The 27,621-nt window shown below is 37.5% G+C and overlaps 1 protein-coding gene and 1 pseudogene across 20 annotated transcripts in view; both read left to right on the forward strand.

The window, feature by feature from the left end:
- Positions 1 to 27,621, forward strand: part of NRXN3 (neurexin 3) — a 1,529,630-nt gene that overhangs the window by 900,802 nt on the left and 601,207 nt on the right. The gene's annotated exons all lie outside the window — the stretch shown is intronic.
- Positions 7,584 to 9,079, forward strand: LOC140639453 (elongation factor 1-alpha 1 pseudogene; annotated as a pseudogene).

Below are 27,621 nucleotides of genomic sequence, written 5' to 3' on the forward strand. Positions count from 1 at the left end.
AATTATCTTATCTGTATTATTTCACTTATTCCTCATAGTAATCCCATGTTTTGCTGATACAGTAACTGTGACTCAGAGAGATCAAGTAACTCACCTGTTGTCTCCAAGTTAGTAAGTGGTTGATTCAAGATTCAGACTCAGGCAGTCAAACTCCAGAGCCCATACTCTTAACCACTATAGAAAATTACAAAATTACAAAACATGGCTCTGCCTTGTGACATGAGAATCTAGGTGGCCAGACAACACCAATACAGAAAAAAAGATGGACATAGTTCTTGAAGAATGATCTGGACTTGATGTGTGTAGGAGCAAAGAAAGTGTATTCTAGCTGTGGGGAATAAAATGACAAATCCAGAGACATGGGAATGGTATAGATGGTATAGACAACCCATTTTATTTTATTTTCATTCTGCATAGAGTTATATCTGATATGATTATACTGACAAAGAGAGGACTTCATTTTCTTGGAGTGTTCAGTTGGTAGAAATGAATTGTGGGGAAGGTGACAACCATAGGGTTTGAAAGGCTTTGGAGGACAAGCATTGAAGACCTCAGAGAAGAGAGTATATATTGTAAACTGGATGGATGGCATAACCATCAGCTCTGGTAAACTGAGGCTGCTGTCTAATCTTAGAAGGAGAATGAAATTCAGAACAGCAAAGCAGGAACCGTCTCCTTGGACAAAGCCTCAAGAAAGAAAAGCCTGTCTGAACCCAGATTGCTCATCTGGACACCAGGAAGTCGGGCAGAAGAAGGGCTCTTGTAGAGGAAAGAGAAGATGTGCCTCTAGCCCTTAAGAACTCTGGAGGAGGTTTCCTCCCAACACACTTAAATGAACACCAGTGAGCACCAGCAACTGCCCAGACTAGGGGAGCAGATAACTGAGCAATTAACCTTTGGTGAGGGGTGTAAAACTCCAATTAAGAGCAGAATCTCTTCCATTATGTGGGAAGGGGAACTGTGGAAAAATGTATGAGGGGGGTGAGGAAGTGAAAACTAGGCAAAGAAGGAACAGTGTGTTAGCAAGCCAGATTTAAAATCTGTCCAAATGGGTGTATGAGGGTGGGAGCAGCAAACAGGGGCACTGACTAATTGTCCTGATTGCCAGTTACAGTTTCTTCTCCCTTCCCAGTTCCCCACACTGACTGTGGTACTCAGCAACCAGCAGCGGAGGGATGGGGGAAGAGAAGTTAGATGTTTATCCTCTTCTTTGTTGTAATTTCCTTCTTATTTGCTGAACATCTTTGGTAATTTCTCTATAAATTTGCTCAGAGTAGCAATTTAGTAGCTTTTCTGTTGACAAATGAAGAACATCTTAATAGTCAAGTGACTGCATTCCATCGCTTTGCAAGAGTAGAAGTGGCATCTTGCAGGTTGCAAAGATTGACACTGGGAAGTGGGAGATCTTAGGAAAGTCTCAATTCCACAGAACCTATTTACTTTTGCTCCATTTTAGATAGGAGGAAATAAGCTTCTATGCCTTGTGAACTTGGTTTCTTGTGAAGATTTACTCTGAATCTTCCTTCTTTTATCACTTGGTTAATGAATGCCTTTCAAACAGAATCAAGAGGGAAGCTCCTCAAAACTTGCCCGGAAGTCTTCAGAAGCAAAGACATATATTATTTTGTGTCAGATGTTTCCCACTGTCCATCTTCAGGAGACAGGAAGCAGTGACATTCCTTTTGATAGGACCAGAGATGAGTGCAGAGAGGAAGGCACCTTTGCTATCCACGTGTCACCATGCTTTATCATATGAAGTACAGAAGTTACTGTCTTAAAAGTAAAACATGAGAATCTTAAAATCCTTCTCACATCCTGCTCAGAAATTTCCCTGCACTGCATTAGCAGATGAAAACCTCACATATATATTTTATGGTAATGCACTACAGTTTTACAAGTGTTTCTGTAAATATCACTTCATGTGATTCTCATAAAATCCTTGGGAGATCAGCAGCTTAAAAATTGGCAAGACATGGTATAGGTATAGGGGGACAAGCTAGGGCTCAGAGAGGCCATGGGCCTTCCAAAGTCCAAAAGCTCAAGTCCAATCTGCATTCATCTACAGTCAGGTATCACCATTCCGTAGATATTTGTTGACATCAATACTTTGGGTAGGAAAAGGGGAGGGGGAGCTTTTAAAAAATCTTAGAACCATGGCTAGTGGAAAGGGAAGAAAAAGTAGGTCTAAGGCAGCACTAGCTTTCTTCAAATTTTTATTTATTTGGGGAAGAGAGTGGCTTAGGGCATGGGTGATTAGTTATTTCTGGAATCCCTCTTCCAGAAGAAATCAGGTGCCCTACGATGATATATCATTGTTTTGTTGTCATTGTTAGCAGTGTTCTCACAGGAGACACAGAGAAGCAAACCAAGCATTGGCCATTCTAAATCTTTGCATGTATTTGAAATAACTATTGTACCTACACCACAAACCATGGGTTCAGGTGTCTTCAAGGAGATTCCTGATGATCATTCCTTAATTTTCTTCCTGGGACCTATTGCCTGGTAGTGGAGATCAGTTTCAATATTAATCAAGGTTAGATCCAATTCTTAAAATGGAATGAAGAATGAAAATTTCTTGTTTTTTGCCCTAGTGCTTGCCAACAGCCTCCTGTACCCAATCCTCTTCCCTGCCACCTCTATCAGAAGTATTACAGTGTGGTGTGTTGGGAGGTGCAGAGAGAGAGGTTTGGCAGAGGCACTCAGCACTTCTCTTAAGCCTGTTTTCACAATGAGTAAGTAAGGGTGAGATAAGATCTGACTGTCACCCCCAATTAATGCCTGGACATGTTCCCACACAGAGTGACATCCAGAGAAAGAGGCAGGAGCTTCTTGCATCTAACCAAAGCTACCACTTCGCACTCCCACTTTATAGTACAATTTTCCACCTTCCATGCGCGTTGCTATCTGACCTGGCTACCGCAGAGATACAGCCACCTCCCAGGAGATCCACCACACAAGCTAAAAATAAAGGCTGCTGTTTCTTTGCAGATGCCATTAACCCAATTAGAGCAAAAAAGAATTAAAAGAACTTATAGCCTCATTAAATACAAGCAGCATAAACTTCAAGAAGGCAAACTAAATTTGTTATGCAATTTAAAATTTTACTAAAAAATCAAAATCATTTGAAACCCCCAGTCCCTTAACTGAAGGCAGACACCACATGGTGGTGACTATGCAAGCCAGTAAATCAACAGAAGTTCAAGTTTCCAGTGCAGTAACACAGGTGATGAGTGATGCTTCATGCAAATTAAAAAAAAAAAATTGACAAGTCTCCTATTCCATAAACAGGAAAATATTCTTCTGAAAGTTCTTTGGTTTAAAAATATGGTCATGCTTTGATAAGTCTTTTGGTAGTTATACAGAAGATATTTATTTATTAAAATATTTTACAAATAGCCCTAACCAATGTACATCTCAAATTAGTAGCTCAAACATGCAGGGCCTCATAGAAACCAGCCTCTGAGAGATTGGAACCTCACCTATGTGTGAGGTCCTTCAAGGGTAGATCCAGCCACCAAATACGTAACAAAAAGCCTTTTGGTAGCCGAGAAGACTGGCTCCGAGTGCATATACTCAACCTAAGTCTCTCCATTATGTTATCAATGGTTTTATGACACATTAGTTTTCTAACTCACAATGTTTGGAAGCCAGTGTACTTTATTTTACTCTCAAAAATATCATTTTATGTTTTTATGCAATAAAAGTAATATGTTCTCATTATATTTTTAAAAATTGGAAATAAGAGTTTAAAAAAAATAATTACTCCTATCCTTCTAAAACAACTGTGCTCATAATTAGGTGTATTTCATCCGTATTTTTTTTTTCTCTAGCTACTTTTATTTTCCCATATTATGTATTTGGGTCTATTTTCAACTATGAGCCACTTGCCATTTTGAACAAGGATTTCAGCAAACACTGTGCTCTTCCTTATTATTTCACTTGATAATCATTACTATGCTAAGTGCTAGGAGCACAGAGAGAATACTTTTGAATTGTATTCATAGTCAACTAGTTGAAGACTAGAAACAACTATCTGGGATCCCCAAAAAACTGACACACGCAACCTAACAACTGGCTCATCACACCCTAACTTCAATATATCCGTCTAGAGCTATTTAAATAAAACTGTTTTCAAAACATTTCTCCATCTTCATAAAACGATTTTTGAAATATAAGCCAGATTTTCTTCCTTTGTTTGGAAAAAGGAGTATGACAAATTTAGAAATATTATTTTATATGTGTACTTAGGAAGGGAGGTAACTTAAAAGAAAGCTTCAGAGATAAGCTGTTATTATTTGTTGTTGGTGTAGTAACTATTATTACTATTACTATTATTGGAGACAGAAAGAGAGAGAGAGAGAGTTAATTTTCAGGCAGTCAGAGCAGAAAACTCCTAACCTTGCATTTATTTTACCCATTGAGCTATTGTGTAAGGGCTTAATAATACATCAGTGAGATCCTTGTCTTGGGAACTTTCAACTGAAGTACCTCAATCACTTTTACTGAAATGTTATCATGAGGAAAATCTAAACCCAGGTTAGCTCACTGATTTCCTGGGTTGTGAGGGTATACAGCTACAAGATCTCTAACATTTTTTCTTGGAAGACCTCTTCATTGCTTGTCTTCTTAAGTATATTATAATAAACTACGTGTTGCTAATTTATTAGAGATTTGCCACCCCGCCCCCACCACCACCACTTCATCTCCTCAGTGAGTTTTTAGTTTATTTTGTATTTGAAATGCAGAAGCTCAAGCCTGGTAGAAACCCTGAAGAGAAAATGTAAGACTGAACCACTATGAAGCTGAAAATCTAGACTTGGAAGGAACAGCAGTCTCACAGATGAAGTCTGAATGACAGTATTTGTGTTGTCTGGGGCTCTTAATAGAGCTGTGGGCAGGCAAAGTTAGCTAGCCATTATGCAAAGAGCATGGAGCTCATCAATAGCCTGTAAAGCCTTTCCCATGTGGATCCCATATTCCTTAGTACTTGCTTGTGCCTCTCACCTCACTTGATTATTCTATATTTTCTTATATACCTATAGACTAGGATAGTTTAGAGACAATTGCACAGTTGTGTACCACACAATTCAATTTGGTTAATTTGGAAAGCAAAAGGCTTTTCTACTGGTGTGCAAACATAAGCTGTGTAGCCTCAACTCCACTGACAACCAGAAGGAGTGAACTGGTTTCCTAAGAGTAAAATCTGCCCCACAAATATGTGCTATTTGGCAACATTTTTTTTTAACATTTGAAATTATGAATGTTTTCTGATAGGTCATGTGGACTCAGCTTTTGCCTCAGGCCCTATCACTCCATGTTTTATTATGGCAAGCTTATACACATTTATGATACCTGCCAGGCTGCTGTAGGACGTTTGATATGTGGCTTGGCCTTTCTAGACCTCATTTAACCTCTCCAGACTGCAGTTTTCTCATCTGTAAAATTGCCATCATACCTGCCCTGCCTACATCATGAGACCTTCTGATGATCCAAAGAGCTAATGTGGGCAAAAAGACCATAAAGATTATAAAGCACAGAATAATAAAATATACTATCATTAAATTTATAGTGTTATGATTATTATTTGGATGATATTGAAATATGATCAAATTCAGCTTAGTAAAAAGCAAGTAAAATTTCTTCACTTTCATTTATAAAACTGAATCTCTATTCTTTGACTGATGGGCAGGCAAGCCTAAAACCTGCAGAATGTCAGATTGCTGGACACGTTTCCATTCCTTTTTTATATTCCCTTGTGGATTTCTTGTGAGTATACAAAGATCGAGAGGCCATCTCAGAGGTTACCTTTCATTCAAGAGGTGGTGGCATCCTATTCATTGTGAAGTTCTGGACTTTTTCCTCCTCATCACAGAAAATTGGTGTCACATGGAGCATCCTTTCTTTACCCTTGACCCTTGCTTCCTCCCTGATGAGTATCTGCCTAGAACTGGAGAATAGAAATTTAAAACTGTGTTTTAGAATGGATGGGTCCATCACAAGACACTTCCAAACCTAAAAAAAATACTTAGCTTTTGAAGATTATGAATATTTCCTATATTCTTTGGTGAAATATTAAGCAAAATGATAGAATACAGAATACACAATAACCCATGGAATTGACATGATTTGATACTCATTCAAAGATGAGCAAAAGGGTTATGTAATATTTTTTATCTTTGTGCCATTTGAATACCATCACCATCACCATTTTCGCCATACCCACTCATCACCTGTGTTATTATTTACTTAACTATCTTCTTTAAGCTGACTTATTTTACTTAAAATAACTATATTCATTTTAAAAGCAAAATATATAACTTTAAGGTAAATAGAAAATAGTAGCACTTCTCATAAATAAAAGATAATGGTAAAAATAAGCAATAAGAAAACATGTTATTATGTATTAGCTGTATTTTGTAGCCTACCAAAACCCAAATCCTACTCTTCTATTAGTAGGAAGGAAGGAAGGAAGGAAGGAAGGAAGGAAGGAAGGAAGGAAAGAAGAAGGAAGGAAGGAAGGAAGGAAGGAAGGAAGGAAGGAAGGAAGGAAGGAAGAAGAAAGGAAGGAAGGAAGGAAGGAAGGAAGGAAGGAAGGAAGGAAGGAAGGAAGGAAGGGAGAGAGAAAGGAAATTGATAAGTCTGAGAACTCTTAAAGACTTGTAAGCACCAAACTTCTCTATAAAGAAATGAGGATTGAAAGAAAAAAATTAATAATTTTGCATATGTGTGATTTGGAATTGAGTCTTTTCTTCTTTATAACTTCATTTAACACATCAAGCATAGTCACAAACGTTGGGGTATACACCTATTCTGATAGAATGTGGGAATTTTATCTTTATCATGGATATTCTCAATAATGTGACCCAAATTTCTGGGAAGCTGTATTATTTAAGTTTTATTTTTTTAAAAAATCTCTGCTTTATGTCTTCATTAAAGGAATAAGGGATTTTATTTCTTTAAGCCAAAATCTTCATTATAGGTATTAAACAACTACCATGACAAGAAAGTACTAAATGATTACTTATTCAGATATCAGGGAAAGAACTTTACGTGGATATTTTAATTCAATCATTACAACAGCTCTAAAAAACAAATGCTATTAAAGTACCCATTTTACAGATGTGGAAAATAAGGTTTACATGGAATTTATTTTTGCCGTGATCATATAACTAGTTAGATCAGAAAATCTGATTCTGGAGTCTGCAATCTTAACCCTTCCTAAGATACTCTTACTATTTTTAAAAAAAAGATTACTAAGTTTGTTAAGAGGTCATATCTCATTGTTTTTTGGAAGGTATGTTAAGTCTACTGCACTCTTTTTCACAATGGGTTTGCCACCAGAACACAGGTGTCATGAAAACCACCACTAGGGGCAGCACCGGTGGCCCAGCAGTTTAGCACCACCTTCAGCCTGGGGCCTGATCCTGGAGACCCGGGATCGAGTCCCACGTCGGGCTCCCTGCATGGAGCCTGCTTCTCCCTCTGCCTGTGTCTCTGCCTCTCTCTCTCTCTCTGTGCCTGTCATGAATAAATAAATAATTAAAAAAAAAAAAAAAAAAAAACACCACTAAACCTAAACCAAAATGGGAAAGGAAAAGACTCACATTAACATTGTCGTCATCGGACATGTAGATTTGGGCCAGTCTACCATACTGGCCATCTGATTTACAAATGTGGTGCGATCGACAAAAAAACTATTGAAAATTTTGAGAAGGAGGCTGCTGAGATGGGAAAAGGCTTCTTCAAGTATACCTGGGCTTTAGATAAACTGAAAGCTGAACGTGAACATGGTATCACCATTGATACCTCCCCGTGGAAATTTGAGACCAGCAAGCATTATGTGGCCATCACTGATGCTCCAGGACACAGAGACTTTATCAAAAATATGATTACAGGCACATCTCAGGCTGAGTGTGCTGTCCTGATTGTTGCTGCTGGTGTTGGTGAATTTGAAGCAGGTATCTCCAAGAATGGGCAGACCCATGAGCATGCCCTTCTGGCTTACACACTGGGTGTAAAACAACTAATTGTTGGTGTTAACAAAATGAATTCCACTGAACCACCCTATAGTCAGAAGAGATACGAGGAAATCGTTAAGGAAGTCAGCACCTACATTAAGAAAATTGGCTACAACCCCAACACAGTAGCATTTGTGCCAGTTTCTGGTTGGAATGGTGATGACATGCTGGGGCCAAGTGCTAGCATGCCTTGGTTCAAGGGATGGAAAGTCACCCGTAAAGATGGGAATGCCAGTGGAACCACACTGCTTGAAGCTCTGGATTGCATTCTGCCAACAACTCATCCAGCTGATAAGCCCTTGTGTCTGCCTCTCCAGGACGTCTACAAAATTGGTGGTATTGGTACTGTCCCAGTGGGCTGAGTGGAGACTGGTGCTCTTAAGCCTGGCATGGTGGTCACCTTTGCTCTGGTCAATGTTACAACTGAAGTAAAGTCTGTTGAAATGCACCCTGAAGCTTTGAGTGAGGCTCTTCCTGGGGACAGTGTGGGCTTCAATGTCAAGAACATAGCTGTCAAAGATGTTTGTTGTGGTAATGTGGATGGTGGCAGCAAAAATGACCCACCAATGGAAGCAGCTGGCTTCCTGGCTCAGGTGATTATCCTGAACCATCAAGGCTGAACCAGTGCTGGATATGCACCTGTGCTGGATTGTCACACAGCTCACATTGCTTGCAAGTTTGCTGAGCTGAAGAGGATAGATCATCATTCTGGAAAAAAAGCTGAAAGATGGTCCCAAGTTCTTGAAATCTGGGGATGCTGCCATTGTTGATATGATTCCTGGCAAACCTATGTGTGTTGAGAGCTCCTCTGATTATCCTCCTCTGGGCCATTTTGCTGTTCGTGACATGAGACAGATGGTTGCTGTGGGTGTCATCAAAGCAGTGGACAAGAAGGCAGCTGGAGCTGGTAAAGTCACCAAGTCTGCCCAGAAAGCTCAGAAGGCTAAATGAATATTATCCCCAATACCTGCCACCCCAGTCTTAATCAGAGGTGGAAGAACAGTCTCAGAACTGTTTGTGTCAATTGGCCATTTAAGTTTAATAGTAAAAGACTCGTTGATGATAAGAATGCATTGTAAAGCCTTCAGAAGGAAAGGAGAATGTTTTGTGGACAATTTGTGTGTGTGTGTGTGTGTGTGGCAATTTTAAGTTATTAGTTTTTAAAATCAGTACTTTCTAATGGAAAGAACTTGACCAAAAATCAGTCACAGAATTTTGAGACCCATTAAACAAAAGTTTAATGAGAAAATAAAATAGTCTACTGTACTGAAATGAAGATCAACATTCTGAAACTGTTGTGTCTATAGATCAAATTTTATATTTTGAATTTAAATTTAGGAAGCAAGGTAAACAACAACAACAACAAAAAAAGGTACAAGAACAACAAAAACTTTTACCAACCATTTTTTTTTCAAATGAGTATAAATAGCTCCTTCCTTCCTCCCTTTCTCCTGTCCCTCCCTCTCGCCCTCCCTTCCTTCTGTAGTGCTTTATTTAAATTCCTTTAAATTATGTTATTTTATTAACAAGACTGTGAAAACAAATTTTGGATCCAAGATTTTGAGGTAATTCACCAAGTCAGGGAAGAGAAAAAATTTCAGAAGTCTACAGAATCCAGGTGAAGAAGACTGTTTAAGATTGGCAGCAATGACTCCCACTGGTACTTCATTCTATCATTACCTCATTCCTACTTCTACTTTTCTTATGCCAGGGTCTCCTCTTCAGTACTATTAACCTTGTGGGCCAGATAATCCTTCATTGTAAATGGCTGTAGAGTACATAGGAACATTCCTAGATATTCCCCCACTCGATGCCAGTAACGTCTCCCTAGTTATGACAACCAAAAATATTAACAGAGGGGTGCCTGAGTGTCTTAGTCAAATGTCTGATTCTTGATTTCAGCTCAGGGTGGTGAGATCAAGCCATGCATCAGGCTCTGTGTTCAGCAGGAAGTCTGCTTGAGGTTCTCTCTCTTTCTCTGCCCCACCCCCTGCTCTTGCACACTCTCTCTTTCTAACAAATAAATAAATAAAATCTTTAAAAAAAAAAACATATCCAGACATTGCAAAATTGCTCTTGGTTATGAACCATGGCTAAGGATTTTCTAAATTTGTGATTTTCTAAATTTGTGATTTTCTAAATTTTTAGAAAATTTCTAAATTTTCTGCTTATTCTGCTATTAATTGGTATCTGTTATGTTGCTTTTTCCTTTAGTGAAAGTTCTTCCTCTGCTTAGAGAGAAGACATGTTTTGAAACCTTTGGGGCCAAATAAAATCTCTCTTGTTTTTCAAGGTGTATAGCAAGGTATAAATATGATGGCATTATTAGCATATACATCTGAATGTTTTTACTTTGATTTTAGCACTGAGTTTAAATGTCTATCATATTGTCTTCTCAAAGAAGTGTATTTTCTGAAGGTGCTGGTCAAGCACAGTGACTTCCAGAGTGGATGGGAGCCTTACCAGCCTGAGCTGGCCTGGGATCACTGTGGAAACCAGAACAGAGATGGACAACATTGGGATTGTTTTTTGGTTAATCTAGGTTTCCAGAATTCTAGGGTTTTGTTGTTTTGTTTTAAACAGCATAAGCTGGTCTTGCACCTCACTTTTGTGTTTGCACAATTAAAGCAGTAAATCCTCATCTTGACATGTGTTGTAGTGACATGAGCCAGAAGAGTTCATACTCATAGATTTTTCTCTCTGGATTGTAGTGGTTATCCTATCACTACTTAGGGAAACAGTCCTGAAACCTTTTGGAGCTCCCAGAGATAAGTGTCATTATTTAACAGATAAGTGACTTAAAATTCACATCAACAACTATTTCAAATACTTAGCTTTCCTATTAGACTGGTAAAAGAATTCAGGGTACTTTTTATGATGGATAATTGAGGAGAGAAAAGTGAAAATACAAAGGGGGACTTAGAACAAATGTTTTGAGAAATACTTTGGGTTTGAAAAAGACCTTATAAAAGAATATTTGTGATGGGCCTTAGTAAGCACCACTTTCACCTACTGCCACTTGGAAATCAGGAAACTGCCTATTTGCATTTTTTAACCCCTGAAGTGCTGCTGTGCTACAATGAGATGGGGATTACAATTGAGTAAAGGTGCACTCTTGGAAACAGGTTCTCTTTTGTAAATTGTGCTTTTGGTTACATTGAAAGATACTAATTTTTGTCTCAGTTTCCATCATATCCTCCCATTTTCAGCTCCTTACTCCACTCTTACTGAGATGCATGGTTAGTTCATACGGGAAAACTTCCCTCTAGATTTACCCTCTCTAGGAAGTTTTTTTTTTTTCTACTTCTCTACAACTAAAGCCATTGTTCCATTCAAGTTGTATAGGATACTCTGTACCTTTCTAAAGCACAGAAGTTTTTTTTTTTTTTTTTTAAAGCACAGAAGTTATTACTGATTGATATGTTGATGCTTTAAGGCACTACTCCTGCATATTTAATAGTGAGACTAATGAACTGGCTAATGTGGGATAACTTTGGGGTAGAAAACCTTCTAAGAACCCCACAACCTATTCTTATGGTGAATGAAGTTGATCTAAGTTTTTACTCCTGTAACCCAAACAAAGAAATATTCATTGGAATATGTTGTTTAATGTTATTTATTTTTTTAATATTTTATTTATTCATGAGAGAGAGAGAGAGAGAGAGAGAGAGAGGCAGAGACACAGGCAGAGGGAGAAGCAGGCTCCGCGCAGAGAGCCCAATGTGGGACTCGATCCCGGGACTCCAGGATCACGCTCTGGGCCAAAGGCAGGTGCTAAACCACTGAGCTACCCAGGGATCCTCTAATGTTACTTATTATTAACTAAAATCAGCTTGTTTTACCTACCTACTTCATAAACACTCTTCTTTACTACCCTTAGTTGTTTCTGCGTTTTTATATATGTTGACTCCTCGTTCATCATTGCCCAACTTTAAGGGTAGCAGCATAATTAAGTAGATCTAATCATGTACATTTATGTTTTAGCTATGTTCTGAAAGTTATAGCAAGAATTGAGGATACAGGTTGACTCCAGTGAGGAATCATCATCCATGGGTAATTTTAAATGAGTTAGAGAGTTAAGATTGGAGAAACTTTCAAATGTCATCTACTGAGAACTTCAAGTTAAAATTCCTTAAAAAGAGATGGGTTATAGAATATAATGCTACCAGGAATCATAAGTGTTATAAACCTAGACCTCTTTAGATCTCAGTAAAATGGAATGACTTGGAAGGAAGTCCCATAGCTGGTTAGAAGTTGGGGCACCATCTTCCTTTCTGGGCTCCAGCATTGTCTATAACTTTTCCTTATCAGTCTTTAACCTCTGCTATGATACTACTCCTTCAAGGATACTTATAAATAGCCTGATTTCAACAATGAAAGTTATTTCAGGGGCTTCTTAAATTTCAGCAGTTAAGTAGAAGCTGAAATTTTTAAGCTCAGAAATTTAAAATAAACATATAAAAGGAAAAAAAAACTCTTTACAGAAATTATTAATCTTAGTTTGTCTGTGAGTGAAATTGTCATTGCCATAGTGATTTTAGCCCTTTCTCTGACCTGGATCTCCTCTTTCTTAGCTTTTTTAATGAATCCATTCTGTGTAGTGCTTAGCATAATTCAACATATTATAGGTGCTCCATCAATTGTGTTGCTTTTTTTTTTTTTCCACTTGCATCCTCACACAGTTTCTGATTGTGCTTACAGGGCACACTGAACTACACACACTCTCACTCCAAAATCTGTCACCTAAAGCAAAGCAAAATCCCTCCCTCCTTTGCTGAATGGATGGCTGGGTAGATGGCTGTTCTTTGCACATATTCATATTGAGTAGGTGCTGTATAACATCACTTGTTCTTTTTTTAACGTGACTCACGACAAAATTACCCCAGCTTTCAATAATCTCAAGGAAAGGGGAAAGAAAAAACACTTGCCATCTGCAATTTACTGCTTTTAACCTGAAAAATAGGATCTAAAATGATACTCAGACACTTAAGAGGCTTCACGTGTTATAGGCAAAAACTGACAGATGGCACATGGTGGTAAGGCTGGTGTAGCCCAAGAAGGGAAAGCAGATCCAAGTAGACAATGGTGTGGAAGAGCTTTATAAAAGGCCATGACCATCCTTTAACCAGAGAAACTTAGTTATTTCCTATATTCTCCAATTGGCCAGTTTATGGATATACTCAGTAAACTTCACAGTAGGTCTGCATGGAGAGGACCTATAGATAATGATGCAAGAGGTCTTCTCTTTTGTCTATTGGTAAAGGGACTATCCTAACATTTGCTTTTAAGCCATACACCTTGCAATGCTTACCGAAAGACTCTAATCCTCCTTTTTGAATAATGCATATGATTGGATATCTATATTTAGAGATTAATTGTCCTCTTTTAAGTAGCACCACAATTTATCTTGGGGATGGGGGAGCAAAGAAGGCCAATTGGAGCATATCCTAAAACTTTATTTTCCTTGAGACATGTTCCTATTCAACTGTGACATGAAACATAATTGACTTTTAGGAAATATTTGTAAAGTTGATACTTACAGGAGTTTATATATACTTCTTAATTCCAGACTCTAGAAAATTTTGCATTCTAGAATCTAAGAGACTTTGCCTCTGTTGACTTTATGCTGAAGGTAAGAGACATTTGACATCTGGTTGCTTCAATCAGTATTTTCCAATATAGATCACCAGGCAAAAATATCCTGCCAGGGCATATCTTTGACACATAGTGATTATTTAAATTGAATTTACAATATCATTTTTGGTGTGATTGAAAGAACAAATACGGTTGGGCATTTTTTGGTAAAGTATGTGTTTTGAAATTATCTTTTAAAGTCCAAGGATGTTTAACTCACTGCTGAAAGCCTCTCAGTTGAATAAAGGTGATTATTTGCTCTGTGTTCTGATGCACTCCATGTGTGATTAAAATGACAGAGCTGATTCAGATCTGGAGTCCTTCTTTTCTTTGGGAGGCAGGGAGCTATCCATGGTTCTGAATTGCTTAAGCTTTCATGAGTATTGACATAGGGTGCCAAGGAAAGGGGCTGGAATCCTTTGACTTGCACTGACTTTGTAATCAAGGCACTGGAGTAATGGGCTCCCACATAATTTAGTAAAATAATAGTAGAGACAGGTGGCAAAAAGTAGCCCAAACTATAATCCAAAACCGAAGAACATCTACAATTTAAATTAGAGCCCTGGGGTTTATTCCAAGGCAGTAATTTTCAAAGGGCTTTGAGTAGTTTTTCTAACTGCAGCTCAATTACCTGAGGCAATGGGTTTGCCTATATTTTCAAGGCAAAAAAGTTTGGGCCTTATCATTGCTTGAATCACCAAATATAATAACAAAGCCAGGTGCTATGGCATTGAAGCAGTGGCTTCTTTCCTCTTCTCTCCTATCTTTCCTCTTCAGTCCTTACCTCATTTCACCTCCCTTCTCTTTTCCTGTCCTCTCCCCTCCCCCTTTTCCCCTCTCCTCTTCCTACCCATCCTTCCCCCTTCTTCCTTTCTTCCTTTCTCTTGTCTTCCCTTCCCTTGCCTTCCATATATCTATCTCTCTCTTAATTACATTCAAATTCAGTAATTCAGGGATGTTAATCTTTATGGGTTTCCTCTTTTACAGGACATTCAAACAGAGGTCCTGATCAGTGGTGGAACTGACAGTTACTTTGACACCTTTTACAAAAATAAACTTATCAAGACTTTTGGAGATTGCCATTTGAGCAGTTACAGTGTACAGAGGCTTGGTAGGTTTCCAACTATTTCCTCAACTACTGTCCTCTTTGCTCCTTCATTAAGCAGTTACTATGCTCCTCTTCAAGCATAGGTGAATAGACATTTCCAAGGAGTTCTTTGGGATCAGAAAGAAGTAATTACTTTTATGAGAACAGAAAAATCTGGTGTCTTTAATTTCAGGTAGATTATTTACCTGCTTTCTCAAGAGAGATGAGCCAGAGTTCATGGGAACCATCTAATGAGGTCACCTGCTACCATGTTTTCCCTCTGAGGGGAGTTACAAATAGTTAACTTCCTGACCTGGCACCAATATAAAAAATACAATGATGACCTGCCTGTCTGAATTCCTTCTTGTCCTTGGTATATTCTGTTCACCTCCATTTTAAATGGTCTCTTCCTCCTTCTTCCATATTATTTAATTTAGTAAGCAGACATCCCCTGGTATAAACTATGTAAATATTATAACTGAATTACTGTCTGTTTACTTAACTCATTACAGAAAGCCATGATAAGCTTTTTAATTACAAAATTAGCTCTGCCAAATCAATTTCTTTTATTTAATGAGCTGAACAAAATGGCACAAAGTGGATAAAATCATGCCCCTTTCTTACACTTTTAAAGAATACTGTATGCTTAAAAATAATTGTTATAACATAAAATATTAATAGCAACAGTAGCAGCAAGAGCCATACTGTTATCCTTATCCTCTGTGTCTCCTTTAAACTGTTAAGACATTCTGAACCTTTTCAGCCAGCACTACATAAAATACTCCTCTTGATCCTATACATTGTTCTCATCCTAGTCCTAAATAACTTACTGGCCTGACTGCTCTTACTTTGGTTTACTTCTGATTTTTTCTGGTTACTAATCTTATGACTAAATTTTTTATGTAAGACTTTGCATCACTCTTTAGATCTGTCATCATTTTTTCTTTTTAAAGCTACACTTCTCAACTCTAATTTGTATGTCTGCTCTAATACACAATTTTAGGGCCTTTAGTGTAGATATACACTTCAGATAAAGCCAAACCAAGATCAGGGATGCTATACTTAGCCTGTACCCAATAAGTTGAGATCATCCTGGACACTCAAGCATGACCTGGACAATTCCTAACAATAGAAATGTGACATCTCTGCTTGTATATAACCTTTTATGTTTCCTCTATTTCCATTGTAAGGGTAAATATGTGTCTGGTCAAATCATTTAAATTTTACTTTATTTAATTGAATCACTTTTGGAAAAGTTATATAATATGGCCATTTGTGGAATCTTCATAATTTCTATGGAGAAACTTCTAGGATATTTTACCAAAATGCTTCTGAAATACTACTCCCATGGTCAAACCTAGAGAGGGATATTTGGGGGAAGAGATTATCCCTTAATGGAAATGAGAAAGAATACCTATATGAGAAATTCTTCTCATTCTTTCCCCTTTATCCATGCTTACTTCCCACAAATGAGATTACTTATATTATATGTTTGACCAAATTTATTTAGAACTCAAGCTAAAAGAAATTAATGAATCATTGCTCAGAAAAATTCATAGTAATCCTGACTTTTCTAAGACTGTGGCAACATTTGGCCAATACTGTCCTTACTGAAATTTTTGTGGTTTCTTTCTCGGATAAGGACAAATGTGTATGAAAAAAGACTCAAAATATTTTTGCCTATGGCTAGGAAATCAAGAGAAAAAATCAAAACCATGTATTATTTATGTTGCAGCACATAATTTGGGAACTATAAATCTAGGAGACCAGACATTTCCCCCCACTAATGTTGTATTAAAACAAAATTCTCTTAAAGTGCTTACAAATGCATTGCCATTAATACATAAATTCTTTCTTTGAATGTTCCTCATTTTTGGCCAAACTCTTGGTAGTTGAGTTGAAAATAGTTATTGTGTAGTAAGAAGTGGTTCATGAAGAGTAGAATATTTCACTGGATCCCTCAGTTAGGAACTCAGCATAGCATGTGTTTGCCAGCCTCTCTTCAGATGACCACAGACTGTTGGCTCTTGCTACTGCCTGAAGTGGCATAATAATTAATTCAGAAGTTTGCTGCTTTTTTCATGGGATGTTTTAGGTCAGTGTAAGACAATTAAGTCTATAGAGGAATGAGAAAGAATCTTTGATCTATTTTGAGTCTAAAGATGTCATAACTGTAAATCACAAAGTTGTGACATGATGCACTCACCTCAGAAAATTGTTTTCATGGAATTACAATTGCATTTTGTCTCAAAGAAAGATTCGACTCTCATGCACTTTCGTATGTTCTCATTAAAGCAAGAATCCAACTTCCTGATCTAGTTTTAGGGAGTTTACACACACACACACACACACACACACACACACGCACACACACACACTTTATCTCCTTCTCTCTCTCTATCTCTCTCCCTTTCTTTCTTTTCCTAACTCCTTCCTTCCCCCTTCTAACCTTTGGGGCCTGTTTTGCAAATCCTTTATGTCATGATTCATAACACTACATGAGAAATTTCTCCTTGAAAAGAGATCACTGCTTTTGAAATTTGGCTTTTCCCAGTGCAGTCATCAGACTGCAGGTGGCTGATATGTGTGCATGTGTGGAGAGGGGTCTCCATTCCCTGGAACCATAATGTCAGGTTTCATATTGTCTGAGATCAGCATCTCTTCAGAATCAACAATGTACTACTTTCTCTCCAAATCACCTTCCCTGCTGACCATCAGTGGTTATATAATCCTGCATCTTCTATTATCCTGACTGCTGATCCGTGCCTGATGGCTGTGCCAGGTCTCACATCACCACAAGCTTTTGATTGCTGCACTCTAAGCTGCTTAATAAGACAATTAAAAATGATTTACAAATGGCCATCTCAATGCAACGGAGGATCAGGGAGAGAATGTTCTACGTGCTGCAATATTAGAAACACATGCCCTTCTACAGTTTCTTTTGTAGCTGTCTTTAATTCTAATACTGGCTTACTTCTTATTTTTTGAGGGGGGGTCACATGTGATTTTATTTTTTATACTTGGTTGTTCCGAGAGCCTCTTCATTGTAGTGAGGAGAAAAAAAAAACTGCTTAGGAATGTGGAACAGTTAAAAGATAGTACAAATGGTCTTTCATCAAACTGACTCATTCTCAGTTTGAGGGTCAAACCTAATTTAATCACTGACGCATCCATCCAGATCCATTTCTTCTTTTCATCTTTACTCTTATTGCTGCATTGATTACAATGGGCAGATTTCCCAAAGAGTTTATTGTGAGTCACACAAAAGTTCATCTGTAGGAAATGGAAATTTATGAGAATTAATGGCCTTGGGATTTTGAATATGATAACTGAGACATTAAGATAGAATCTCATCTTGTGTGTGTTGAAAGATGCTACATTTTTTGGTTTTATTTAGTTGAGTTGTTTGTTCGTTTGTTTTAGTTCAGAAGAGTGAAAATTGTTATTGACCCTTTGACATGCATGCTTTTTTTCTAAACTACATTTTCATGAATAAATGTCTCTCCTCCACAGTGGCATTGATACTTTGGCTCTTTGACTTTGTCATTCTATCCTTGGCAAGCATATTCAGAGATATCAGCATTCATGCAAATGGCACTTTTAAAGCATCAAAGTTCCTCCACACCCTCCATGTCAATCACCTTCCTTCAGTTATTACCTAGTTCTCACCTCATCACTTCCCTTCCCTTTCGTCTGTCTTTACTCTCTGCCTCTCAAAGCCTGCATCCTACTCATTGGGACTTTAAGTTCTCATTGGAACCCTACATTCATTCCATCTCTTTCCTTCAACTCTTGTCACTCTACCATTGCCACAATCGGAATGCACCACCTTCATCAATTGTGAAAGTCACACAAGATCTTACATGAGGTCTCTGCACTTTAACACTTCTTTCATTAGTGTTTTTATAGACTTAATAGCTTAATATCTAATTTCCATAATAATTTGTGTAAGGATTTTTCATTTCCTTTAGTGTCCATATACCTAACCAAACCTCATCACTTACAGACTCTTACTGAAATTATCAAAATGTTTCAATCTGGTCTTTTTTTTCACCTTTCATTATCTCAGAAGTGATTATCCTTACCCTTCACCACTTCTGTCTCACTTGAGTCTGGAAAAAGTATGTCCCAGATACTTTTCAAATTAGCCTATCTTTATGACCTTCAGGTCTTCTCTCATAGCCTAGAGAATTTTGTTCCTGAAATTTTATTCTGAATGTTCATTACTCACTGAATGGATTCCTGTTGTTTATAAGCATACTTTAAAGTGGTATAAATTGAAAACAATTTTTCAGGGCTTCATCTAACCATAGTAGGTTTCATGGGAGGCTCTAGTCCCAGAAAGAAACTTAAGGTCCAGGTGAGGAAATAGTGATAGGGAAGACACACTGAGTGTCCCAAAATACAGTCACTGTTGGCCCACCAACTGATAAGACTGCGATTTAAGAGTGCACCCTTCCGGGCAGCCCTGGTGGCTCAGTGGTTTAGCGCCACCCTCAGCCCAGGGCCTGATCCTGGAGACCTGGGATCCAGTCCCACGTCAGGCTCCCTGCATGGAGCCTGCTTCTCCCTTGCCTGTGTCTCTGCGTTTCTCTTTCTCTCTCTCTCTCTCTCTCTCTCTCTCTCTCGTAAATATATAAAAAAATCTTAAAAAAAAGAATACACCCTTTTTTGGTTAGAATTGTCCTGACAACCAGTAGAGACTAGATCTAAAAGTATATAAATCATCTGTGACTTGAGCTAGGGTAGGCATAAGCTTGTATCCCATATCTATTATGCAAGATTGCAAACTCTCTGAGAATACTTATCTTCTTCACATTGCACAATACTTTTATATACATATTCATTAGATAGTTTTTGGTTGTACTGGGTTAAATTAAATTTACCACAAGCTTAATGTTAGTCCTTCAATCAAACCATCCTTATTGACCATCTACTATATGAAAGTTATTGGCCTGGAACACAAAGGAATGCAAGGAAGTATAAGACCTTCTGCATTCTAAGAGCCTGTAGTATGGCTAAAGAGAAGAGATACCCAATTAATAGTTGTCAGTGTAGAGGTGCCTAGGCGGTGCCTTGGTTAAGCATCTGACTCTTGATTTCAGCTCAAGTCATGATTTCAGGGTTAAGAGATAGAGCCCTGTGTTGGGCTCCATGTTCATCGAGGAGTCTGCTTGAGATTCTCTGTATCCCCCTCCCTCTCCCCTACCTTCTGTGCTCTCTCTCTCTCACTCAAAAATAAATAAATACATCTTTTTGAAAAAAAAAGTTGTCAGTATGACTTAAATTACTTAACATCTCCAAGAAGTGATTTTTTAATATGCAAAATGAGTGATCAAATAAGGTTGGTCCTTTAGTTTTCTTATAATTCCAGAATTCCAAGTAAAGTAATCATTCATATTGCTATATTTATATCAAATAGGTGCTATCCATAATATGTCATGTAGATATGTGGAGAAGAAGGAGGTATCTGAAAACTGGGTAGATAGATATTCATGGAGGTGTTGAAATTTGAGCTGAGCCTTAAAGGGGTAGAAAAATCATCCTCCATCACTGAAGGTATGGGCAAAGGTACAAAGAGAATGCACCACCTGGATTTTTTTGTTGGGGAAAGATTCAGCAAGAAGCCATGCCCTTATTCCACTCCAGATTTCCCCTATCTCTGTGCATTTATTTCTCCATTTTTATAATCTAGCTGTTTTAGTTATTCCAGATATCTCAAAATAATTTATGTTCTGTGTGGTGCAATCCCTACAGGAATTTGAGGTAGTCACAATTTCAAGAGATGATTATGTTTTCTTGATGCCTCAATGGACACAACATCTTGAGTTTGGGACATTACTCAGTGGCTTCCTGGATCACTAATCTGGGCCTGTCACAAAGAAAGGACTGTCAAACCTCAAAATAATACTTTTCAAGAGGAGGATTATTTCTCCTTTAAAGTATGTTTCTGAAGAGGAGAGGAATGCAAATAACCCTTTCAGGAGAAGTTTAAACACATAGGCTCTCACTTAGGGCCCAATTAGTAGGAAAAACCCACTCTACAAGGTTCCACTCTGCCCTTGAAATTAGACTTCAAAAAACAGGCACTGACTTCCCCCAGGCACAGAAGCAGGATCCGTGGTTTAATTCTGACCTTAATTAAACCTTTATACAAGCTCTTTATTTTGCTCTCCATTGAAGAAAGGGCAGGTAGAGGGAAGGACATGATGTATATTTACTCCTCTTCCTTCTTTGAGAGTTGTATACCCCAAATTCTCTCCCTTCCTCTTAGAACAAGGAAAATTGGAGCAAAGTCAGAGGAAGTTATTAGAGCAGTAGTTGTATAAAGTAGTTAGAATAAGAAATCATTTTAGTTTCTTTTCTACCTCTCATCAGAGTCTCATTCCATTTTCTTGCATTCAACAAACCCAAAGTCCCCTGAAAGTCCCATGTCTAAATATGGGCAACAGTCACTTGTGTAACTATTTAAATATCATGCATAATGATATCATGTGGACATCATCCCACCCCCTGTAGAATACAGCAGGGGTGGATGGGTACCAAATGATAGCTCATCTTACATTTAAAGGTAGACAAAACTTTTAAATGCATACCTGTGCAGATGTGTCAGGCATTTTTGCTCTTCTACCTCCCTTTGTTTGTCTGTTGTTGAAAATATATGGAAACAGAATTATAGCCAAGAGAAATAACTCCGCATCTGAATTTTGAGTTTTTGTTCTTCAGAAGAAGTTCTTTTTTTTTTTGCTTTATTTATTTTTATTTATACATTGAAAAATAATTCCCAAATGGGGTAAAGTCCAACAGGCTCTGCTGTGGGCAATTGTAAATTTTAAGAGTAAAAGGAAGGTAAGTATATTATCTAAGTCCATCTAAAACTAGGAAGAAATGTTTAACTTAATATTTCAACAATCCTAAAAATGAGAGGACATATTCTAAATATGGCACGGTGGGGCACACCTGGGTGTCTCAGTGGTTGAGCATTTACCTTTGGCTCAGGGCATGATCCTGTGTTCCTGGGATCGAGTCCCACATTGGGCTCTCCTTGGGGAGCCTGCTTCTCCCTCTGCCTATATCTTTGCCTCTCTCTCTCATAAATAAATAAATAAAATGTTAAAAACTAAATAAATATGGCATGGTAAACACAGGGAAGACCTCTCATTGAATAAAGCATATTTAGAAGCTTCTTTATACCTTTAACATTTGTGTTAGTTATTCTTAATGCCTCTACATAAGAAGCAAGTATTATATTAAATGAAGAAATATCTGGGGAAAATTGCCATAGAGCAGCAATAACATGCTAGGGAAAAGCCAAAGCCCTAGAGGCATGCAGTCCTGGGTTTGAATCCTGGCTGTGATATTGACCAGACCATGACATTGAACTTCAATTGCCTTTATCTGTAGAGTGAAGAGAAAAACAATAACCTTTGAGGTGTCAGTAAAAAGGAGATAAATTTATATTTTTCCCTCATATTTATTTTGATCAGTTTATCTTTTCATTGTATTGCATTTATTTTTAACAATGTTGAATACCTCCACAAGAAAGAGAAAAGACAGAAGGAAGGAAAAAAAATGAAGGAGGGAAGGGAGACAAAGAAGAAAGAAAGAAAAGAAATGTATTTGTTACTCTTGTCTGAGACAACTAGCTACAGACAATTCACAACAGAAACTTCTTAAATACCTAGGGATATTTAACAAAATAGAAGAACCCATATTTATTTTTTAAACCATAAAAATAAATAAGCAATATCTGGCCAAATGACAGATGGGCTAAGGCCTTGGATGGAATATTTCATATTCAGTGACTCCCCACTGCAATTCTAAGTAAAATCTCTTGCTGGTGACTTTTTTCCATGGCTCAGAGTAATCTTAAAATTTATATGAAAGAATTAATGTTTGAGAGTAGCCAAAAGAAATATAAGAAAGAAGATTTTAAGGAAGGACTCTACCTTATAATTCCAATACAAAACCATCAAAATAAAAAAAAAATAATGCATGTCCTGGCATAGAAGTGGGCAAACAGATTAAAAGAAGAGAGAAGAAACAGTCCCCAGCATAAATGGTAATTTAATTGTTATCACAATTTAGTGGAGAGATGGAAAGTGTTTATTTGACAAATGAGAGAGGGATAATTTACCATCTGTATGGAAGAAGATAATGTTGGGTATCTGTCTTATTCTATAAGCAAAAGAAGTTCCACATGAATTAAAGACTTAAAGATTAAAACAAAAAAAAGTACCAAAAATTTTGGAAAATAATTTGGACTATATGTACAACCTAGTGATTGGTTGAAACATTTCTAACCAAAAGAGGAATCCCAGTTGCTGTAATATAAAAAAGAAAATAGTGAGACACCTGGGTGGTTCAGCAGTTGAGTGTCTGCCTTTGGCTTAGAGTACGATCCCGGGCCCGAGACTGAGTCACACATCAGGCTCCTTGCAGGGAGCCTGTTTTTCCCTATGCCTCTGCCTCTCTCTGTGAGTCTCTCATGAATAAATAAATAAAATATTTAAAAAAGGAAAAAGAAAATAGTCAACATATACATTTTTAAGGAAAAAATATAGTAAAAGATACCACTGCATTTTAATATGTAAATGATATATTTGGGAATGTTATCATTAAATATATTCATTAGGATTGAAAGCAGTTGTAACTGAAGATGTGTAAATGTTTGCCATGTAACAAGAAGTCAGAGGGTAAGCAAACCAGAGTTCATGCAGCAATCCCTTTCTTTAATCCCAAGTATCCCTCTTGACTAGGGCCCTGCATGTTCATGTTTATCATTTCATGTTTGCTAAAAGGCTATCCACCTTCAGGATCAGGTCCAAATTACTGGAAGGAAATGTAGAAGGAGTGAAAGCATAAAGCACTCACCAGCTAAATTTGCATCTTTTAAAAGACATTACCTGAAAGTCTCATCCTGTGGCGTTCTTTTATATTCCTTTGCCATAACTGTGTCTATCTGAGCGGAAAAGAAGACTGGTTACTGCAATTTATTTCATTGTTGGTTTTGTTTCTTTAATCTGGGCATGTTTTAACTTTAGCATTAAAGTTATTTTTTAAAAAGATTTTATGTATTTTATGTATTTATGTATTTATTTGAGAGAGGCAGGGAGAGAATCTAAAGCAGACTCTGCACTGAGCCCAGAGCCTGACATGGGGCTTGGTCTCATGACCCTGAGATCATGACCTGAGCCTAAATCAACAATCAGACACTTAACTGACTGTGCTACTTAGGCACCCCAGAATTAAAGTTCATTTATAGGGAGAAGGGTGATATTAATTCTGAATAGGTGGCTAGCAGTGCCTCTCACAAACAAATGAAGATGGATTATACATAGAATTTTTGCAAAATGATAACTAGAGAAAGCTGCCCAATAGAAGAATGGGTGACTGATATGAATAAACAATTCACAGAAGAAAACATTCTGGTAGACCTTAAACCTATGAAAAAATGTAATATTCTTAATGATCAAATAATTGCAAATTTAAGTGACAATAAGCTGTCACTTTATATTGAACTGATGGGCATAAATTTATATGTGCTGACTCCTACTGCTGCTCAAGGTACAGAAAAATTTCTGACTTATTTTACATTTTTAAAAAGTAAAGATCAACTTTTGTATAGCAATATCAGTTGAAATTAAAATACATCTACTCTTTGACTCAGGAATCATAACATGAGAATCTACTTCATAGAAATAAAAATCTCAGTATTAAAGTGTGCATTCTTCAGGATTTTATTATAATTTTTTATAGAGGTTTAAAAAAAGAAATGCTAAATAAATGTCCACAAAGAGGGAAATGGAACTGTTGAGTAAATTACAATAAATCCGTATCAGGGACTGTTAAGCAGTCACTTAGGAGGATGAACTTAATCTGTCTTGATCTAAACCATATGATTTAGAGTAGTTTCCACAATGCATTGTTAAGTGAGGAAACAATACTAGAAAAAAGTAAGAATGATGCAAGTTATTAATCTGGGTTGCCAAAATTCAGAGGGAGGAGGGGAAGCAGTAGGGAAATGTACAATGGGGAAAGGGAAGAATAAACGAATTTTAGATACATGCATAACTAAAATAATTTAGAATTCAGCTTTTTAAAAAAGAGCCAGAGTAAAGGAGAAATCACTCACACAAACCGGGCACAGAAAGGCCAGTGTGGAATAAAAACCAAAAGTCAAGAATTCACTTGGAATCATCTATTGTTGATTAGATATCATCACCAATTCTTTCAAGAGGATAATTTATAGACTAGTAAAGAATGCACTGTATATCTTTTGTATTCTGTTGACTATAAATATGACTAGTAAGCTCTGTAGAGTTCTCCATGAAGAAGTGGTAAATTTGTGTGTTTTCTCACTTGAAAAAATCCTATCTCTAACAGAAGGATACTGAGAGGACTGTGTGATATTGCATCACTCTGATGCATGACTTGCATACTTGAGGAGTGTAGGCTACTTCAGAGTAGGAGTCAGCGCTGCTTATAATTGAGTCCCAGAATTTTCCCAGCCATCTGATTCCCAGGCCCAGAGTTTTGGCTTCTGGGCTGTGTTGTTGGCAGTGAGGAAGTGGGATGGCGTGTTTAAATCACAGCACTTCTCTGTTTCCTGGCTAAGTTACAAAACAATGTTGTAGTCGTGAAACTGAATGTCATCAGCACACATTTGTGGCATGCACAGAGCATGCACAACACTGTAGTAGCACTCTAGGCAAGCATATGATTACATTTAAAAGAGGTGTTGTTGCTGCCTTTAAGAAGTTTACTAACTAGAGAAAGACAAAAATAAAAACAACCAAACAGAAAGTAGCCTAGTGGACTTTCCATTAAGAAAATTACGTGATTTGATTCTGAGCTTAGCTCAGGGCTTTGCACATTTTAAACAATCAGTAATATCAGTTGAATGAATGAATAAACGTATTAACAGAAACTGCACTGATAGAGCAGTTCTTAATTGATACGTTTGCCTTCTGCCTCACTTCACTAGAATCTGTCTTCCATCTAGCCAAATGCAAATCTGATCATATGACTCCCTCAATTTTTTTTTCCCCTGATTTCCAGATAGCTTTAGGAATCAGAAAGAGGCACTGAATCTGAACCTGGAAGTGTGCTTTCCTAAGACTGCATGATGCTTTGAAGAAACTGAAGTAGAATGCCCTTACACGGGGGAATACTCTCTAGTTTCTCCACAGGAACCCTCCAGCCCATGGCGCTGGGTTGACAGTCCCTCAACTTTACCCTGATCCAAACTCCTTGGTGTGGTGTACTAGATAGACCCTTTCCCCTTTGCCCGTTGCTTGTTCTTTCAATCTTGAGTCCCACCATTTTGCCATGTGCAACCAGCACTCCAGCCATGCTGGGTTATTTGGTTTCCTGAATAGGCTGTTCTCCTCCAGTCTTCTGAAACTTTGCTCATGCTACTTCTATGTACTGAATTGCTTATTCTGCCCCATAAGCCTAGTGAACTCCATCCTTTCCTTTTATATTCAGCTAAGAGATATGGGGTACTCTCTTTGTATCCCATTGGTCCATCATTTGCTTTCTCACAGAATCCCCATTATGGTGTCTGTTTACTGATGGATGCATTGTTATATGGGGAGATGGTTGGATGGCCTGGCAGATAAATGAATGAATGAATTACTAAGTGAGACAGGGAATATTATAGACCTGACAAAAGGAGGGTTACAGTTGACATAGCTCTAGAGAAAAGTATTTTTTATTAAGACTTTGGTAGGATAAGATGAAGGTAAGGATGACTTCTCTATCATTTTATCTTTGGAAATTGTGAGTTAAAATTTGTAAACAGGGTGGATATTTTGAACAGAAAGTGCTACATAACTACAGTGCATTTATTTATTATCCTCTAAAATAGTCCCTTTCTTTGGCATGTTTAAAACCTGAAGTCTGGTTGGCATTATAAATATTCATGAGCTGTTGGGGAAGAGAGCATAAAGTGTGAATCACACTTCAAACAGACCCACAAGCTCACTCCTGACTTCAAGTTTTTCAGAAGTGTGAAATGAAAATGGTTTTAAAATTAGAAAATGTGCCATCAGAACTTTTATCAACCCTCAGAGAAAATAAATAATCTCTTTAAATGTGGGGAATGCTGGGGATATTTATTTAGTTAGTTAGTTTCACAGTTAAGATGCTTTGATAAGTTTTTGTGTCATAAAATGCACAAATTAATTTTAATGAACATGGGTGATGGGGGAGGGGAGGGCGATATTTTCTAAAACAGCCTAAGTACCCAATGCCACAATCTAAGGTTTCTGGGGGATTATTTAAACCTAATCTATGAGCAAATTGTTTCACTGGAGAAAAGCAGTTCTCACAGGTGTTTTTTCCTTCTGTTACATTTACATTTGAAAAGTGATCTTGTAGCATTTGAGGAGTGGGTGAATTCTGGGAAGAGATACTTGGATCTTAAATTGCTAAATTGTAACAACAAAAATGAGAGGAAAATAGTATAGTTAGCTGTTTGCTTTCAAGTTGGTGATAAATGGGCTTTTTATCATTGTTATTCTTGATTTTTTAAGCATATCAAGATTGAATTGAGTGTGAACAGAGAGGAAGATCATAATAAAAGAGAAGATAAAGGATGACAGGGATCTTCTCTCTTGTGTTTCACTAATAAGTTTAAAGAATAGCCCATCATTTCCAGAAGCTATGTAAACAAAAAAAAAAAATAAAAATAAAATGTTTATTGGGTTGTGCTGTTTAGAATGTGTCATACAAAGCCAGTAATTGAAGATAAGGACAAAGAGAGAGACACTCTATAAACGTGGATTGGAGCTCGGTACATCAGCATCACATGGTTGGCTTGGTACAGCCGGCATTGCTGGGCCCTATTCCCAGAGTGCTTGATGCAGTGGATGTTGG

This window comes from Canis lupus, chromosome 9, assembly GCF_048164855.1.
Source record: "Canis lupus baileyi chromosome 9, mCanLup2.hap1, whole genome shotgun sequence".
Lineage (NCBI taxonomy): Eukaryota > Metazoa > Chordata > Mammalia > Carnivora > Canidae > Canis > Canis lupus.